Below are 6,081 nucleotides of genomic sequence, written 5' to 3'. Positions count from 1 at the left end.
CCTGCGGCGCGCGTACCGCGCTGCGGCAAAATCTGGGCGTGGCCACAACCTGCGGCGCACATAGCGTGCCGCGGCAAAAAACAGGTGTGGATAGAACCTGCGGCGCAGCGCTGCGGCAAAAAATGGGCGTGGCAATGACCGGATGAGGGCGGAGCTAACCGGGGTGAGGGTTTATTTCCTTTTAAACAATACTAGTTGCCTGGCGGCCCTGCTGATCTATTTGGCTGCAGTAATAAACTGAATTACACCAGCAACAAGCATGCAGCTAATGTTCTCAGTTTTGACAATATTGTCAGAAACCCCTGACCTGCTGCATGCTTGTTCATGGTCTATGGTTGAAAGAATAAGAGGCAGAGGACCAGCACGGCAGCCAGGCAACTGGTATTGCTTAAAAGGAGAGAAATATGGCAGCCTCAAGATTATTCTCACCTTAGGTTCCCTTGAAAAGTGCAACGCAAAGACAGTGGGCCCAAGTTTTGGTGACCCTTTCCCCAGAAAATTCACATAATTGTGCAGGTTTTCTCAAGAAAATACACATCATGTCGGCAGATATGCCCAGAAAATACGTGCAATCATGTCGGCAGATATGCCCAGAAAATACGTGCAATCATGTCGGCAGATATGCCCAGAAAATACGTGCAATCATTTCGGCAGATATGCCCAGAAAATACGTGCAATCAAGTCGGCAGATATGCCCAGAAAATACGTGCAATTGAGTCGGCAGATATGCCCGAAAAATACGTGCAATCATGTCGGCAGATATGCCCAGAAAATTCGTGCAATCATGTCGGCAGATATGCCCAGAAAATACGTGCAATCATGTCGGCAGATATGCCCAGAAAATACGTGCAATCAAGTCGGCAGATATGCCCAGAAAATACGTGCAATCAAGTCAGCAGATATGCCCAGAAAATACGTGCAATCAAGTCGGCAGATATGCCCAGAAAATACGTGCAATCATGTCGGCAGATATGCCCAGAAAATACGTGCAATCATGTCGGCAGATATGTCCGGAAAATACGTGCAATCAAGTCGGCAGATATGCCCAGAAAATACATGCAATCATGTCGGCAGATTTGCGCAGAAAATACATGCAATCATGTGGCAGACCTGCCCAGAACATACACCTGCTAATATAAATAAAAAAACAAAAACATTTACTCACCTGCAGCAGCAGACCTCCTGTCCCAGCCTCTATCCGGCGCGCAGCTCCCATGGGTGGTTGGGTGGATAGGTAGCCTGGTGGGTGGGTGAGTGGGTGGGTGGGTTGGTAGCCTGGTGGGTGGGTGGGTAGGTAGCCTGGTGGGTAGGTTGGTAACTAGCCCGGTAGGTAGGTAGGTAGCCTGGTGGGTGGGTAGGTAGGTAGCCTGGTGGGTGGGTGGGTAGGTAGGTAGCCTGGTGGGTGGGCAGCCGGGTGGGTGGGTAGGTAGCCTGGTGGGTGGGTTGGTAACTAGCCCGGTAGGTAGCCGGGTGGGTGGTTAGGTAGGTAGCCGGGTGGGTAGGTAGGTAGCCGGGTGGGTGGTTAGGTAGGTAGCCGGGTGGGTAGGTAGCCGGGTGGGTAGGTCGGAAGCCTGGTGGGTGGGTAGGTAGCCGTGTGGGTAGGTGGTTAGGTAGCCGGGTGGGTAGGTAGGTAGGTAGCCGGGTGGGTAGGTAGCCTGGTGGGTAGGTAGGTAGCCGGGTGGGTAGGTAGCCTGGTGGGTGGTTAGGTAGTCGGGTGGGTGGTTAGGTAGGAAGCCTGGTTGGTGGGTATGTAGCCGGGTGGGTAGGTAGGAAGCCTGGTGGGTGGGTAGGTAGCTGGGTGGGTAGGTGGTTAGGTAGCCGGGTGGGTAGGTAGCCTGGTGGGTGGGTAGGTAGCCGGGTGGGTAGGTGGTTAGGTAGCCGGGTGGGTAGGTAGCCTGGTGGGTGGGTAGGTAGCTGGGTGGGTGGTTAGGTAGTCAGGTGGGTGGTTAGGTAGGAAGCCTGGTGGGTGGGTAGGTAGCTGGGTGGGTAGGTAGGAAGCCTGGTGGGTGCGTAGGTAGCCGGGTGGGTAGGTGGTTAGGTAGCCGGGTGGGTAGGTAGGTAGGTAGCCGGGTGGGTAGGTAGGTAGCCGGGTGGGTAGGTAGCCTGGTGGGTGGGTAGGTAGCCGGGTGGGTAGGTGGTTAGGTAACCGGGTGGGTAGGTAGCCTGGTGGGTGGGTAGGTAGCCGGGTGGGTGGTTAGGTAGTCGGGTGGGTGGGTGGTTAGGTAGGAAGCCTGGTGGGTAGGTAGGAAGCCTGGTGGGTGGGTAGGTAGCCGGGTGGGTAGGTGGTTAGGTAGCCGGGTGGGTAGGTAGGTAGGAAGCCTGGTGGGTGGGGTTAGGTAGTCGGGTGGGTAGGTAGGTAGGAAGCCTGGTGGGTGGGTAGGTGGTTAGGTAGCCGGGTGGGTAGGTAGGTAGGAAGCCTGGTGGGTGGTTAGGTAGTCGGGTGGGTAGGTAGGAAGCCTGGTGGGTGGGTAGGTAGCCGGGTGGGTAGGTGGTTAGGTAGCCGGGTGGGTAGGCAGGTAGCCCTTTGAGTAGCTATCCGGGTGGGGGGCCCGACTCCTATCCTCCCTCCCTTCCTCACCTCGGGGGGCCCCCCTCCCGATATGCGTGGCGGGAGAGCGAGCGGCAAATACAGGAAGTCTTCAGGGCTCTCCAGGCAGACGCTAGAGGCCCAGCCGCTTGGTCTCCAATATGTCTCCAACTCTGTCGACATATTGGAGACCAAGCGGGCTGAGCCCTCTAGCGCATGCCTGGAGACCCGGATTTGCCGCTCTCCCGCCGCGCATACTGGGAGGGGGGCCCCCGAGGTGAGGGAGGGAGGGAGGATAGGAGTCGGGGCCCGTCGGGGGAAAAAAATAATAAAAAAAATATATATTAAAAAAAAAAATACTTAATGGGCCCCTGAAGAAAACGGAACTTCAGGGGCCCTCGTGCGGTGGCACGGCCTGCACGGCCGTATGTCCGCCACTGAGTGGCACACAGTGAGTAACTTCGGCATCATCAGAAGATGTAGTGGAAGTTACTTCTGTAATTCGGCTTCCAGCAATAGCTGGAAACCGAATTCCATCATTCCCCATTATCCATGTTGACCTAGAGGGGAAATAGTATTTAACGCCGCCGGGAACTTGTGCAGCAGCAGGATCAGCCATATACCGGCTGTATCCTGCGCCCAAGTGTCCCAGCGGCTATTTCATAGGTATGCAGAGAAAGGGGACAGATAGGCAGAATTATTGTATTCAGACCGTAAGATGCATGGACCTTTTCTCTCCACTTTTGCTGGAGAAAAAGTGCATCTTGTTGTTCGAAAAATACAGTACTCTTTAACCCTCCTGGCGGTCTACTAAAAACTGCCAGGGGGCAGCGCAGTTTTTTTTCTCTGAAATCATGTAGCGAGCCTAGGGCTCGCTACATGATAGCCGCTGTGCAGCGTCATCCCCCCACCCTCTTCGATCGCCTCCGGCGATAAAGCCCGTCCGGAAATCCCGTTCTGAACAGGATTTCCATTTGGGGTTTCCCCCGGACGGGATGACGTCGTGACGTCAAAGGGAGTCCCGATCCACCCCTCAGCGCTGCCTGGCACTGATTGGCCAGGCAGTGCATGGGGTCTGGGGGGGTTGGGGGGCGCGGCGGGTAGCGGCGAATCGGTGCGGAGCAGCGGCGATCGGTGTGCACACGCAGCTAGCAAAGTGCTAGCTGCGTGTAGCAAAAAAAAAAATTATGCAAATCGGCCCAGCAGGGCCTGAGAAATTCTCCTGCGCGGCTTACCCCGAACTACGCCAGGAGGGTTAACAATTTATCAATATACAATGCCTTGCAAAAAGAATTCACTTGAATGGACAGGGCTTAAAGGACCACTACCGCGAATCATTTCATTTTTAATTATCCCACAGTAAATACATTAATCATACAGAAGCCTTACTGTGTCATTTTTTTTATTTTCTGACATGGCCCTTTAATGATACATATCTCAATGTAACCTGTTTCCGTCAGTCCTTGAACTAACGCTGACAGACTTTTGTATCTATAACTACATAGCAGGGGGAGCCTTGTTGTCAGGTATTGTAATAAAAAATCATTTAAGAAAAGAAGGAGCGCTCTAAGTACATTACCAGGTGGAGACTTTATTGCACATAAAAGAGTAAATACTCACAAAATGATGATTAAAATTCGCTTGTCAGCGGGAAGGCCACCCGCTACACCCCTCTGCGGCAAAGCTGCACGCGCTGTGGCCAGCAGCGCGGTGTCCGGTGTTCTCAGGAGGCTCGTCTTGCGGAGCGGTGGGCGGGGCCTATGGACGGCGTGCGCGTGAAGTCATTACGCGTTTCGGCGCTCTGCGCCTTCGTCAGATGACATCATGCGCATAAGGACGCGTATTTGTATAGTCTTGGGAGCCATAGTCATGGCAACCAATAGATGCGACTTGTAGTGATCTTTATTGTTTCTGACAAATTGTCAGTATGCATATTGCTGGCAGTGGCGTATCCGGGCGCACTTGGTCTATGTGCAGGCTGGCTCACACCGCATGCGCCCCTGTTAGAAATGCTAATTTAACTAACAATACTGCGATACTGTTAAAAAACATATTATATTATATGAAGACAAGCATAAAATATTAAAAGTGAAACAGCAATTCACAGGAATTAAAACCAAAATGGATGCTAGACATAGAAATAAAAGCGTGGGCATGCCGAGGGGATGTAGCAAATTGCCATCTCCTTCATAATCAATGTATTATAACTGGCACAAAAATGAAAAATTACATTCATATATAAGTATCCAGATTGGCATCTAATCAGTTCAAATATAATAAAACTTATAAAAAGACTTAAAATAAGACCTTCAAATAGAACCGACCCATTAAAAAACATAACCTTGTATACAATGCATGGATTTAATCCTTTATACTAGAAATCAATACCCATAATTGTTCGCAAAACAACAAACAGCAAAGACTGTGGTCCTCAAGTGGTTAAGCGCTGTCCATTCAAGTGAATAATTTTGCAAGGCACTGTATATTTAATAAATTGTTAAAGAGTACCATTTTTTTCGAACCACAAGATGCACTTTTTCTCCACCAAAAGTGAGGAGAAAACATCCCTGCATCTTATGCTCTGAATACAATAATTCTGCCAATCTGTCCCCTTTCTTGACAGACTTATGAAATAGCCGCCGGGAGACTTGGGCGCAGGATACAGCCAACAAACGGCTTACTATGCTCCTGCACAAATCCCGGTAGCGTTAATTAATATTCCCACTCCAGGTCCGCGTGGATGGTAGGGAATGATGTATTTCGGCTTCCAGCTATAACCGGCTGCCGAATTACAGTGTTTTTAAAGTAATTTGAGCGTAATCAGAGGACTGCAGCCTCTGGAGGAGCTCATTTAGGGTCCAATGCCTGGCTTTTTAGTTTATTGTTAATTGAGTGTTATATGTATTGTATGTTATTTATGCATTTTGTAGTTATTCAGGACTAAAATTTAAAGATTTTTACATGCACCCAAGAGTCAGCTTACCCTTTTGTACTCTTGTCATTATTGATCCTGACATGGTGCATGTGGAAACCTAATTCTTATATTTATCATTTATTCATTTGATTGGCCATTAGGCCTTATGATCCAGGTAGTGTTATTTCTGTCTCTGCCCCCTCCTAGAGTTTGTTGCACATATTCACAAGGTGCCCTTGCACCAGAGGCGTAGCTAGGGTTTTCAGCGCCCGGGGACAAAGACTATTAATGCGCCCCCCCCCCCCCCAAGGTGAAGGTTGCGGCGCGCCGCGCCAAGAGGGGGCGTGGTCACATAATTAATGTGGGTGTGGTTATGAGTGGGGCCGAATGTACATGGAGGTTAGCAGGCTCACGCTCACCCACCCTCCCTCAGTATGTACCTTCCAGCATGTTCCAAGACAAATTCAGCAATCATGAGCCCCCCCCCCCCCCCCATTAAGACAAATTCAGCAATCATGAACAAACATGAGGCCCTCAACATGACCAACTCAGCAATCATGAGGCCCCCAACAAGACAAATTCAGCAATCATAAGGCCCCAACGAGACAAATTTAGCAATCTTGAGGCCCCCAACAAATCA

The sequence above is a fragment of the Hyperolius riggenbachi genome, chromosome 6 (genome assembly GCF_040937935.1).
Source record: "Hyperolius riggenbachi isolate aHypRig1 chromosome 6, aHypRig1.pri, whole genome shotgun sequence".
In the NCBI taxonomy this organism is placed as follows: domain Eukaryota; kingdom Metazoa; phylum Chordata; class Amphibia; order Anura; family Hyperoliidae; genus Hyperolius; species Hyperolius riggenbachi.
This window is presented reverse-complemented; position numbering follows the sequence as displayed.